The sequence below is a fragment of the Dendronephthya gigantea genome, unplaced genomic scaffold (genome assembly GCF_004324835.1).
Source record: "Dendronephthya gigantea isolate DGI-Jeju-01 unplaced genomic scaffold, DenGig_1.0 000408F, whole genome shotgun sequence".
Lineage (NCBI taxonomy): Eukaryota > Metazoa > Cnidaria > Anthozoa > Malacalcyonacea > Nephtheidae > Dendronephthya > Dendronephthya gigantea.
The window spans coordinates 31002-45197 of record NW_021163418.1 but is presented as its reverse complement, the minus strand read 5'-3'; the positions used below and the strand labels follow the sequence as shown (position 1 = coordinate 45197).

The following is a 14196-nucleotide window of genomic DNA, read 5'->3' as shown; positions in this document are numbered from 1 at the left end:
AATCATCGCAGTCGCCTGCATAAGCGTCATGTAATCGTATCGAAAGGGATCTCTAAAATAGTTATATGAATATTCCAACACACTGGTCTAGCCTCATCATTATTATCTGTTGTTTTTTGAATTAAGGTTGTGTCAATCTTTTTTATGACTCTGTCTTCGACTACATTTAATTATTACGCGCGCAGACTACTTTATACTGACTGAACTAATATATTCATCAACATGGAAATACATTCATCTTTTACTTAACTTTTGCACGAAATTATAAAACTAATAACACGTACTCATGCAATTACCAAAAAAGTAAAAAAAATCAATGCCAGCAATCCTAGCCAATTCGATGCCAGCAATCCTAGCGAGCACGAAAACCCACGAACGACCCTGGGTACGAGGTTGTCGGCTTTTGTCGCCTGCATATCGCACATCGCCACATCGGTATGGCTCGCTAGTTAACGCTTTTTTCTAGGCAAACGTTGATTGAAATATTTTCTTTTTTCTGCAATCATGGTTTTGTTTTCGAAAAATTGAATCAAATTCAAGAAATCGTGAGCAAAGGAAATTAAAAAGGAACTATTTTCGTTATAATGAAATTTTACATGACTCATGCAGATGTGTTCTTCATGCAGCTTGAGTTTCAAAATGTCTTCTTTTGATAATAATTTTGGTTTCGAAACTGGTATCGGATCTCAAACTATCGAAACTGGTAGTTTAGTTGATATCGTTAAAAAATATAAAAAATAATGTGCATTAAAAATATTGTTTTTGCATTTTCGCTTATCCGATAAAACACGGATGGCGACGACTTCCCGACTTGCCCAAGTGCTTGGTTTAATAGTACTACCTATCGCCTACAATGTATTTTTTTGATATACTATACGGAAAAGTGTATGCATTACCGCCGAAATAAAATAGAATTAAAGACAGACTATGAAACCCGTATGTCTGAGGAAGAGTCGAGAAAAATGTGCGATGACCAAGATGCGATGACTCAGTATTCTCCTTTTATTCAGAATATTACCTATACGGCAAGCACTAATTAATTTTATTATATCTAGATTGCGTGTCGCTTAGTGAAAACGTTCGTTTTTCCCCCAAACACGTTTTTATATTCTTTAGTGGAAGGAAACCAGTGAAAAAAAAATCTGTAAAAAATTGCATTATAGCACGAGGCTTACCTCTTCATCGCACAGATGTCGATGTTTTTTTCTCTGACACCATTTGAAATAAGAGCATGAAGCAAATTTTGTTCCATTTCCCCCCAAAAAGTATAACTTTTGAAAACTTTTAAAACGTGTGAAGACCTTGCAACTGCAGAAGGATCAGAGAGAAAATGATGCACAAACAACTTCAAAAAACCTGTTAAACCACTTTTGACGTCAGATTTCTACCCAACAGCCCCCCCCAAAAAGGCTTTCTCTGGATTTTTAGATATATTGCTCTGAACGATAATTTTGAAATTATATTTGCTTAGGCTGAACGTATAAATTATAGCACAAACAGATCCTGTAATTCTGCAATTTACTTCAATTACTGAGAGAAATGTTCTACCATAATCATCCCCACCCCCACAGGTCCGTCGATCAATGTCAAGTTCACAATAAATATGCAAGTTCAAGTTCATGCGTTTTCTTAATATAGCTCAGTGGTACATACGCAGTAACGCAGATCCAACTCCAAGTCTTCCACACACTCTTAAACAAACGCACAACATGTATCGTTGTAACTTGTGCGTTCACTTTACTCAGGTAGTCTTCGACTATTGATGTCCCATGGCCTGTTGTTGAGAGAGGTTTCCATGTTCTATGCGGATAGATGGGTGTCCAAGGACATAAAAAACTTCTTCTCGTCAGAACCATATCCTTCGCAAACATTCCGCGCTCCTGAATACAGAAGCGGTTCCACAAGTTGGCCCTTACCAGCCAGGCAACAATTTAACGGAGACCCATGAACCGTTAATGACGACGCCCATGAGTTTGATTTTGAACGAGAAGTCGAAGAGGTCCGCAAATCAAACGTATTGTCGTTATTAAGGATAAAGACGAAGGAAAGTCCCTCAACTTCGTAGATTCAATTACGCGTACGACTACACAGATCGTTGACCAGCAGTTAGAAAATTCTTCAGTCTGGTTTGCAATTCTTGATAATGCCGGTTTACAATGGATAACATTCCCGGGTTAAGAATTTGCTTAAGACACACCATACGAAAACCATTTGAAGGATGCAATAATGGGCGTCTCAGTTATCATACTGCATATAATTTTGGAATGGTGGTAAGCACGTTTAAATTGATCAAAGTGTTTGTACTAATTGAACAAACAGTTTGTAGAATTATTACAATGTACTATTAATATGTATTCTTGTAAGTTTGCATGTATGGGGACTTAAATAATTCAATTAACTTGTATAGGTAAACCCCATAAGTAATATAAAATACTGCAAAGATTTCGTCCTGGTAACCCAAATAATATTGCACTGATGAAGGCACAGGTTAACGGACCTAAAGCTCTGCTGCATTTAAAACCATTTAAATCCATTTCAAAGAAACTACCGAACCTAAAGGGCACTTCTTCCTAATGCTTTCAAATGAATACATGTATTAAATGCAAGGTAACCAGGTAAATAACATACAGTATTGCACTTGCAGTACCACATGACATGAATTACATAACAAGTTACAGTACCTGAAGTAGAACAGGATATGTCTATATAGTCCATTATGTCCCCAAATTACAATGGTTCACAAGACCTGAAAAGAATAGCATGTAAATTTACCAATAAATTAAAAAACAATCATTATAGTTAAATTTAAGATGCTTTAAGTTTCTTTCCTACAATTTAGGAGCCAGAAAAAGTTGTATGGGTAAATTCCATAAAAAGATCAGGAAGGGAAGCAGATTGGTAGATATTGAAAAAGAAGACAAAGCATACTATGTGCCTCTCATCAAAAGTATTCAACAACTTTTGAATAATGAAGCTGTTGTTGAGGAGGTAAAAATATTTGAGGAGATCTTATCTGATACCATAATACTATATAATCATAGTTTTATTACATTAATAGATTGATAACCCTCATGCTCGTCAGGATGGTTTGCTTGGTGATTTTTGTGATGGAGAAGAATTTAAATCCCATCCACTCTTCAGTACAGATATGTATGCATTACAACTGCTATTGTTCTTTGATGAACTGCAAGTCTGTAATCCTCTAGGATCACGAGCAAATACCCACAAAATAGGTGAGCAGGGGAATTATTTTGATGTGCATTCAGTATTATAGAATTTTCTTTAGATTAAAAATATAAAAGACCACTGTACCAGAAACAAAAATACTGATATTAAATAAAAATGTTTGTTAATTACCTTGATTATAGGCAACATATACTACACTTTGGGGAACATATCACCAGATAAGAGGTCAAGTTTAAATGCCATTCAGCTTCTTGCAATTGTCAACAGCAAACATATCAAGAAATATGGAATTGAATGCATTCTTGATCGTATTATGGAAGATATTATTCAACTTGAACAGGTATGGACCAGATCATCTAAAGAAAGAAAAGTGAATGTACTGAATCATCACTTAAAATTTAATTATAATTCAGTAATTAAAATTTATTAATTTCTTAATTTCTTGTTTTGGTTACTGTTTTGGATTAAAGATTTGAATTTCATCAATCCTGTAGGATGAAGGTGTTGTATTTACAATAAATGGCCAACAAAGATCATTTCGAGGAAGCATTGGATATATATCGGGGGATAATTTGGGTTCCCAGCTACTAGGTGGATTCAAAGAGGGCTCCCAAGCTTATCGTAAATGCAGGGAGTGCATGGGGATTGACGAACAAATACAAACAAAGGTGTGGAAATCCTAAAATTCAATACAGTGAATTGCTCATTATGGGCAAAAAAAATGTAGCACTTTTCATAGACACAGTTAATTTGTTGAAGTATAACATTAATTTATACTTTATAGTGATACAATAGTGATACAATATGTGATACAATATTTATGGTGATACAACAGCACCTGATAATTTGTATACAAATTGCATTTTTTGCATATTAATTCAACAAAGTTGCAAGGTAAAATCGCTCTGACATTAACAGATATAGAAACAGCTAGGTATAGATATTATGCATAATTATGGTAATATTGTATCACCATGTTAATACGTTACATTATTTGACCTTTTTATGTAGTTCCTTGAAAGCGAGTTTGAACTACGAACAAAAGATGGATATGAAATCCATTGCAGACATCTGATGCAATCCGAACACTTCAGTGTAATGTATGGGTTAAATCGAAGATCGGTACTAGGTAAATCAAGGTACTATCATGTCATTGGAGGACTACCAGCTGATGCCATGCATGATGTCCTGGAAGGCACACTCCAATACCACACCAAGGAAATGTTAAAGCATTTCATTCGGAAGAAAAAACATTCTCCTTAGATGAGCTGAATAAGAGGATCGCTTCATTTGATTATGGGTATGTATTTAATAGTACTTTTGAGTATGTTTAACAGCTAGAATACCTTAGAATACTTAGTTAGAAATCAGTCTTTATTGTGCATTTTGATAATAAGATAATTGAAATATATCAGTGATAAATTTCATCATAAAAGTTAGCACAAAATTTACGCTTCGAATTTCAAAATAATATTAAAGTTAAAGACGGAAGGTTTAAAAAGTAAAGATTTCTAGTACTTATTGAGTTACATACAGGTGATCCTCAAAATAGTTTGAAGTAACAATTGCCAAAAATGTCACACGTGCTTTCACTGCTTTGTTACATTCACTGATTTATATTTCAACTGGTTCGCAAAAAACGGTCAAAAATGCACTCACTGAAGCCTAAACTCTATTTAACTAACGTTATTCGAATACTGTAAGTCATACCATTTGCTTTTGTGCCGTCTCTGGAGTCAAATATAGCAATTTCAATATAAAATTTGAGAATATGGTTCCTTGCAATAATTGATGACAACACGCTAAGGCGCGATCACGTGCTTAACGAGTATATTGGAAAACCAATAGCAAAACCAATAGTCCAATATTCTTTAGCCTGAAAGCATGCATTTCATGTGGATTACAGATCAGGGATGATCCTATTTCTAAGAATGCTATTTTATAAATTGCATACACAGTTATTACTTATACCTTCTTGATAGTAACGTCTCAACATATTAGAGGTGTGGCGCAGGGATTCTTCGGCTTCATTTTGATGTAAATACGCTATATTGCGAAAGAATATATTTACATGCATAGGTCGCATAGTAATACCAAATGCATGTAATTGATGCGATTCGGTCGATTTCCCATGTCCAGCGATCTGTCTCAAAGCATTATACCTTTTTAGAATATCATGATTAAAGCAAGTTTAGTTCTTTGAATTAATGCCACCAACATGCACTGATCCCGTTCTTGATACCTTAGGGGGGGGGGACCGAAGAGAAATAGGGTTGGTAACTAAAACTTTTTGCCCCTAAAAGGGTGTGTAAAATTAAAATTGCTGTCAGATGAATCAGGGTAACAGGGTTGTCGCTATTTTGTACATCGATCTTTCTGATGCACCAAACCCAAATCTGTGCACAAATTAGTTTTTTAAGTATGAAATAATCTTTGGATAACTACTCAAAATTGATTCGTAACTAATGGTTAATAATAGATATCTATGTCTCTTATGGGAAAATACAATGAAGCTATAGAGCCATATAGAGCCATAAAAAACAGTGTTAAAATATTGGATTTAATGGAGTTCAGTAAAAAAGATTTTCCCCTTGTAATTTCATTTGCCCCCCCTGAGGTAAAAATAATGAACGGTCCCTTACCATGCCACAAGTATTAACTATCCTTAAAAAACATACATCGATATTCCAGGTACCACAATGACTCAAACAAACCGGCACCAATCTTGAGGCAGAAACTCTTGTCCAATGACAATAGCCTTAAGCAACATGGTAAGACGTAATTGTTGATCGAATTGTTAACCGAATATATCAAGAATATGAATTTTTTTTAGAAATTATTTAACTGCATGCATGCATGTCATCCTAATTTTGGTTTATTATTATGTCACAGCTAATGAGATGTGGTGCCTGGGCTTATTCCTTCCTCTTTTAATTGGAGAGTTTATGACAGAAGATGACGACCATTGGAATGCCTATTGTGTATTGCTGGAAATAGTGCGCATTATATTCTCCCCGCTGATAAGCAAAGAGCAAATGCCTTATCTCCAAGTCCTGATCCAAAATCATCATGAAAATTTCCGGCTACTATATCCACATGCGTCTATCATACCCAAGATGCACTACATGATCCATATGCCGAGGATTATGTTAAAGTAAGCTTATTTGCTTTATGAGGTTTCAACGTATTATTATACCCCTTCACTAATTACCCGATTACTGATTACAGATTGGGACCGCTCATCAGGATTTGGTGCATGAGGTATGAGGCAAAACACTCGTACTTCAAACGCTTGGCCATTTCATGTGGTAACTTCATCAATCTGCCGTATTCTCTGACAAAACGGCACCAGGAAGGGCTATGTTACCGCATTAACATGTCGGAAGGGGGCCACTCTACTTTTCTTCAAAAAGGAATTGATATTGGTCCAGGTACACGTTCATGATTTATTACACTAATTACATACGGCTATCAATTATGTATAACGTGACAGTTTTATGGTTTATTATGAAGCCCATAAGAACGGTTTATGTCATTAGTTTAAAAATCCCTCGACATTTCGTGACAAAGCCGTTCGTCATGAGAGGCCCAATGAAGGTCCGGCGAACCCACACTATTTGGATAATGCGCACTTATGATGTATACACTCATTTACAGTATTCCTTATTTAAATATTTTTAGGCACAGAAACGTATGCTGGAAATTTAGGCTACTATGATTTGCTTTGTGAGTCATATGAGTTTTGTGATGTGATTCCACAAACCTCTGTTTTTGAGTAAGTTAAAAATTTACGATTTTACATGCCGAACATACAAAAGAACAACTATTCAACAACTAATTCAATAGACCTTTCCCCCCTTTTAGCGTTCAAGCGCGAAATGCCTTTGCGCGGTAGTTGATTATTTGAGTCGTGAATTGGCCATATTCAGGAGCGATTTTGTTTAACAAAGAAGCAATAAGAAGCAGAGCGATAACGCAACTCAAAGTTAATTGATAATTAACTACCGTCACGCATAGCGCGCTTGAAAGCTAAATGGGAAAAGGTCTATTGCAACCTCAGTAAGCAATCCCTAGCCTTACATACATATACTGTATAAAGGCTAGATTCCACTCAGGATAATGATCCGTGGATTGGAACGGACATGCAGGAAAGTTTTTCTTTGTCTCAGTTGTGAGCTCTGGGTTGGAACTAATGACTTTAACACAAAGAAAAACTTTTCTGTCCGTTCCCATCCACGGATCATTATCCTGAGTGGAATCTAGCCTTAAGTATATGCATGGATGACAGATTTTTATCATTTTCCTCTTTTCTAATCCAAGAGCGAAGTGGGTTGTTATTGGAGGTACGAAGTACAAATGTAATGCAGCAGTACATATTGGATATGATGAGCATGACTGCCCATTATTTTGGAGAATTCACAAGATTTGTATAGTTGAGAAGAACTTGATGGGCATTCAGTTTGTTGTCGAGCCAATGGAGACCAACATATTCAACAGCCATTTCCAGTGTTACGAGGTTAGTCTTCCATCAGCCGATGATATGAAGATATTCAAGCAATCTGAGTTCAGCTGCTATATTCCGAAGCAAATATGTCGTCCATATGGAAGACGAGGTGGTACAAGGTACATCTGTACACGATATGATCTTGGCACCAATAGTTAGAGTCACATTACCATACTCCAGTTGTACACTGCAAAATACAAGTTTACAATGATTCAATACATGTTACTATGCAGTACGTAAATTAGCTTGTAGGTACACCACGTAAGTATTTAATACTTCGAAACTTTCGGTCTGTTATCCAGGGGCCGGTTGTTCAAAGCTAGGTTAAATTTTAATCGCTGTTTTTGTTCATATGGTTCTGCACCGCTGTTTGTTTCAAGAATTTACAAAATAAGGCTTCTATTGATCAACAAAATGTTTGTGAAAGAAATGTTCAACTTCATAAACGAGCGACTAAAAAATGATGTTAAAATTTGAGTTAAAGTGCAAATGTGCAATGATCAATGTAATTAGCCTTTCTTACGATGACGAATAGGTCGCCATTTTGGGGGCACATTTTTCAAAACCGTGAACGTGAGACCTCGTAACGGCGACTGTTGTAGGCTAAATTGTAGGCTAAATTTATTATTCAAATGGGGTCTGTTGATTTAAAGTAAATGCCTTCCATGCATGTTAAATATTAATTTTAAACCCATTTCAGAAACTGAAAGTACCCCAAAAACGTCATCATGAGAAAGGCCAATTCCACTGACGAAGGCCTGGGTTTTAGGACCGAAAGCTTTGCAGCTTTAGATACCTATGTGGTGTACCACTATTTACTTATTGCTTTCACCATGCAAACATACAAGAATATAGTGGAATTTTTTATTGTCTGGGCGCTTTCACGCGGAACTAAAGAAAAACAAAGAAGTGGAAAAAGGACAATGTGCACATTTTATAGAAATTGAAATGTGCAACATAATATGGTACTGTACTCCACATGCAGTTTTGCAACGTAGCTAACTTCTTCTGCCTATTAAGTGTAAAATGTACTTTAAACTGCTACTATAATTTTATTCGCTTGTACACTACAGTTTTAACTTAGTTTTTGTTGTATGTAATTGGCTGGTAAGAAAAGACATAAACACATATTTGCCTAATTGAAAATATACACGCCCCCACCCTAACATCTTTAAGCATGTGTCGTAGTATAAGATACTTGTCTTATCTATATTTGTTTATAGATAATAAACCAATATGTTTGGTCTAGACCAAACAATCATACATAGAACTTAATATCATGTAACAACATATATCCATACAAACAGTAACATTGTTGTTAAATGATTAAATTAGGTTTCATTGTATTAAGTAATGATGTATAGTTATATGTATAGTTATAAAATATATATATATATATATATATATATATATATATATATATATATATATATATATATATATATATATATATATATATATATATTGATCTATATAAATAAAGCTGCAAAGCTTTATTCGGTCCTAAAACCCAGGCCTTCGTTTTCTGAAGTGGGTTTAAAGTTAATATTGAACATATGAAAGCCATTTTTTTAAATCAACAGACCAGTTATATTAAGTAGAGTCTAAATTACATTTCTACTTTCAGTGTTCTGATGCAAATTGTATTTGTGTGTGTGTATTGGATTATTGAACTAAAAAACTTTGAGGGTTCTCACTATATCTCACAAAATTTCTATGAGTTGTCAGTTTTGCCTTAATTAACAGACATTTGATCAAGTGAATTAATAGCAAGCAACATCTGCATTGATAAATACCTACAGTTCCACATTGAACTCATTAAAATTATTAGTGACTTATCAAACTTTGAAATCACTGAGCAAAAAGCCAGATTTTCATTGTAATAGTTCCAGAGACTTGAATTAGAAGCAAAACCAGTTAAATGATCTGCCTAAAATTTTGTTTCCCTTACTTATCTTATTATCATTTGTAATATTGTGAATTGTATTTTTGAAAAGGCAGAACAGTAAAAAGCTCTAAATTGATATTAATTGTCTAAAAGGATCACCTTTTCATAGCCCACTTTTAAATAACTCTAACATCATTTGTTTCTTTTAACGTACACCAATGTTATTCACGGACGAAACATACAGTATAAACTAGGCTACTCATTATAAACTTGTCTATTATTTACATAAATATGCATGATGATAAGAGCATAAAACTAAATTTATTTTTAAGATATTAAAAGTTGTAAAGTTCAATGCGACTGGAATGTCCGAATGAAACGCTGCCTATTTTATAAATAACACTTTTATAATTCAAAAACTCAATAGATCATAGTCAGCCCCGTCATTGTTCCTTATTATATTATGGGGGAATGGCTCTGATACAGCTGAACAGAACAGCTTTAACCAGTTAACCTGAACTTAAATGCCGTGAGAAGAAACTTTACACATCGTGATTAATAAGAAACATATAAGGTAACATATAAGGTTTAAAAGTCAAATAATATTAGTGGCACAAACATTCGTAACTTTACTTGCCTTCTCCGTGTTTTTCACTCCAGAATTAAATCATTCATGTTTATAATAACAAAAAATTACAATAAATTATTAACCCGCTCCTCTTGCGCACGCCATTTTGAATTTTATTTAACTCCAAAAAGAGAGTTGAATTTCTTAACCACAAAAGGAGTTAATTCTGCATATTTCGAAGAGAGTTATTTTAACTCCGAAAAATAGTCAAAATTTTAACTACCCCCAAAAAAGGATAATAGGTGAGTCAAAATAACTCATAAAAAGAGTTAGATTGCTTAACTCCCCCAAAAGGAGTTAATTCTGCATAGTTAATAAGTTCTAAAAATTATTAACTCCTCAAAGAGAGTTATTCTTACTCCAAACCTAGAGTTAAATTTTTAACTCCACCAAAAAAGGATAATAGGGGAGTTAAAATAACTCCCTGAAAATAACAGTGCAGTAGCCTAGCTTTAGCCGCGGTCAAGCTTGTCGCGGAATGTCGCCTATACACAGTACTGTCAGTAGCAAGTCACTAGCAACTAAGGGCATCATTACCTTAAGAATATTTTAAAATTTGACAATAATCTATTTTGTCGATTGCCTGCTGCAATGTCGCTATTTCTGCCGCCATATTAGTTACATATTTTGTGACCATACGATCACATATGCATGTGTTATGATTTTTAACCAGTATAACAAGTCGCTAATTAATACTTGTGATCTAACTAAATTATTGGTGGTCACTATATTCATTCCCCCATATATTAGACCATCTACATAGTTAACTGTGTAAAAATGCCTAAGCTAACTGCATGAGCCTAACAATAGTGACCTAAAGAAATAGAACGCATAAATTAGTGGGATAATTTTCGAAATCTTCATTTCAAACGACCGCGGCAATCCGCAATCCTAAAGGTCCGAAAATCCGCCCTGCAAAGCAACTTAATACTCAACCCCGGCAGCAAGACAAAAGTGCACATTATTTTTACTAAAGCATATAGCAATAGCACACGGCCCATAAAGAAACCGAGTTTTTAAATCACAAAGTGTGCAAATAATTTTTTTCTGCAAAGCTTATAGCAATGCTGCCGCCCATATAGAAACGACAATGCCAAATGCATGCACAGGGGAGTTTATACTCACCATTTTAAGAAACACCCGATCCTTAACATCTTCGAGACATCTACTTGTGACACAATTTGTGCCGCCTGCTTACAATAAAATTAACTAATCAAGATTTCCCCAGACAGATGATTAAGGCATGCATCAAAGCATCAATCCATTTTGTCTTGCGAAAACTTTTTATATCATATAATTAGGTATATATTTCAAGGTAGCATCTACCCACATATTTTTTGACAAATGTCAGAAAAGTTTGCAAACAATTGTTGTTTCAATGTGAGTAAATGCATCCTATTAAATTGTAACCACCAAGCTAACAACTACTCTAACCTCAGCCAAGCCATTTTAAAGGTCTGGCAACCTTTCATGTCATGTTTATTCGGAATGATTGGATGATCGTGGCCCAACTCGATTCCACCGGCCATGGCAAGTAATCTAAAGGATTATATTGCAGTGCGCATTTATATCCGACTCCATTTTACTCGCGTTAGCATATATACATAAAATGCAATTGAGAACGTCTTGTTATATACAATTGCATGATCATCTATATGAAATCTTACTTCGAATGCGTGTCATATTTCGATATATGCATGGATCAATAGAGAGCTACAGTTTAGCCAGGCAAACACACTCAAGGAAAAAAAACTTTAAATCGAGCCAACCGTAATACGAATTCTGTTGATGATTTCATCGATAAGCCTGATTTCAATGCTGGGAGGGAAATAATTGCAAGCGCGCCTAATAAAGTATGCCCAGTCATGACTTGCCTTATATAATAGCTAATGTTTCGTATAGTCTCATACCTTTATATGCAGGGGTAAAACGCCTTGACTTCTCCATATAGATGTTAATATCCAGCAAATATTTTAGTCTTCGCGAAATTACTGGTAAAGGTCTTTACCCGCGCGCTCATATACGCATAAACAGTTGATAGGCGCCATTTCAAATTTGTTCATTTTGCCGCTCTAGCTGGCAGGCTTCAAGGTGCAATGACCATGCATAATTGCAATTTAATATCCGGAATGTAATTTCCTAATAAAGGAGCCCAAATTAAAAATTAGTGAATATTTTCTTGTTGCCCAAGCAGCTGATATGTTGTCCAAGCAAGATAAATTCTAATGTTCGTTTTCTGATGAAGTATGGCGAAATATAATAAGCGAAATATCCGAAAGGTCAAACTTAAATGTTTGTACACGTTAGCTTGGCAACTTGCCCTTGGGCTTGGGCCAGTTGTGCGCAAGGCTGCACGCACTTGGTTAAAACATAGCGCTAAACTCAATCTCACAAAACACGGAATTTGTAGACGGCGTCTTTGATGGTTTATGGTAGTTTAATATCAACAAAACTTAAATGGTATAATATAAATCATAATTTCTGTTTTGTTATATTTTTCACACGGGCCACAGCTCTAATTATGTTGACCAGATGATATTTTGTGCATTATCAAAGCCTATAGGCTAAATTTCCCGGAGCAATATTATGATGTTCATTGTACGACACTCTTGTTTTTTTATTGTAATAAACAATGTCACACAATGAACATCATTGATATAGCTTCATTACTTTCATACAGTCTCTACGATTTGTACGATTTGAGACTTTTCCGCGTTCCACGTTTCCGATTCGAGGAGCTAGTCGAGAGAAATCAAATCACAACCAAAATATAGCTACATGCATGGGGAGTGAATTGTGCTGAAATGTGCATATATATATCAACATATATGAAGTAATTTTTTTGTGAATTAAGAGTCTAAATAAACATTTACAATGCATGAGTTATATTTATGCCATAAGTTATATTTATGCCAATTGATACCTTTCAACATGCCAGCAACAATCGAGCCAGATGGCTTAGATCTGGTGAGACAAATATACCCTTTTAAGGAAATAAGACAATTTTGCAAGCGGGGCACTGCTCCAGTTTTAGACTAGATGCACGCGTCATATTTAAATTGCTTGGATATTCATGCAGTGGCATAACGAACAGAGGATGGGGTCTTGAGATACACTCTAAATCTCCAAGTGTTGTACAAACACCAAAAAAGATGTAAATTCCTGCCTCCCTGCAAACACCCAAAGAGGTGCAATTATACACCTTCTTAAAGGTCAATATACACTCAACCGGGTATATTTACACCAATTTTGGTGTAAATGCTCTTGCCTCTGTATGTACACCGAATAGTGTATAGTTACACTGTAAGGAGTATATTTACACTTTACAGTATCAATATACACCATGAGTGTATTTATACACCAAGTTGGGGGGAACACTATAAGTGTATATTTGAAAAGTGTATATTTATACTTTATGGGGTCAATATACACCATAAGGTGTATTTGATAACCACTGCATTCACTGATGTAATGATCGTTACATGATGAACAGACGTGAACTTCTATATTGAACAAACAATTTTATTAAAGATAAATAAATTATGTATTTGTTTAAAAACCTATGAGCACAATAAGCAGGAACATAATAAAGCATAAAAAATTACAAAATTGAATGGACAAATATGCCCTCTAACCTACTTATACATTTCTTTCATTTCTAGCAATGAAATTAAGTTATTAGTAGGCTTTGAAATATCACATAGGCAAAATTATACATTATTCTTATTCCTTATCAGTCCAAAATATTAAAACTATTTACTTAGTGCCCATATGAATGAATGAATAAATTCTAAATATTTACATGTAGAAATAGTTCAAAGTACTGCTAGGTTTGTGCATACCTTGCTCAAAAAAACAAGTATTTCAAGGACTTAATTAAAAATTGCCAATTGGCAAGTTTAGGAAACTAGCTGAAACAACTCAAATTATTGAAATTAAGCCCCTGTATAATGAACCCAGAGGTAATTGAATAAAGATATTTATGAAAGA

The 14196-nt window shown here is 34.7% G+C and overlaps 1 long non-coding RNA gene and 1 pseudogene across 1 annotated transcript; one reads left to right on the top strand and one right to left on the bottom strand.

The window, feature by feature from the left end:
- Positions 1-2229: 2229 nt before the first annotated feature.
- Positions 2230-4273, bottom strand: LOC114542878. Its single transcript, XR_003689807.1, has 4 exons — positions 4186-4273; positions 3358-3542; positions 2682-2746; positions 2230-2247 (listed from the first exon to the last, which is right to left on the bottom strand). It is a non-coding gene; the product is annotated as an uncharacterized LOC114542878 (long non-coding RNA).
- On the top strand, positions 3447-6344 carry LOC114542877 (annotated as a pseudogene).
- The last annotated feature ends 7852 nt before the right edge of the window (positions 6345-14196 follow it).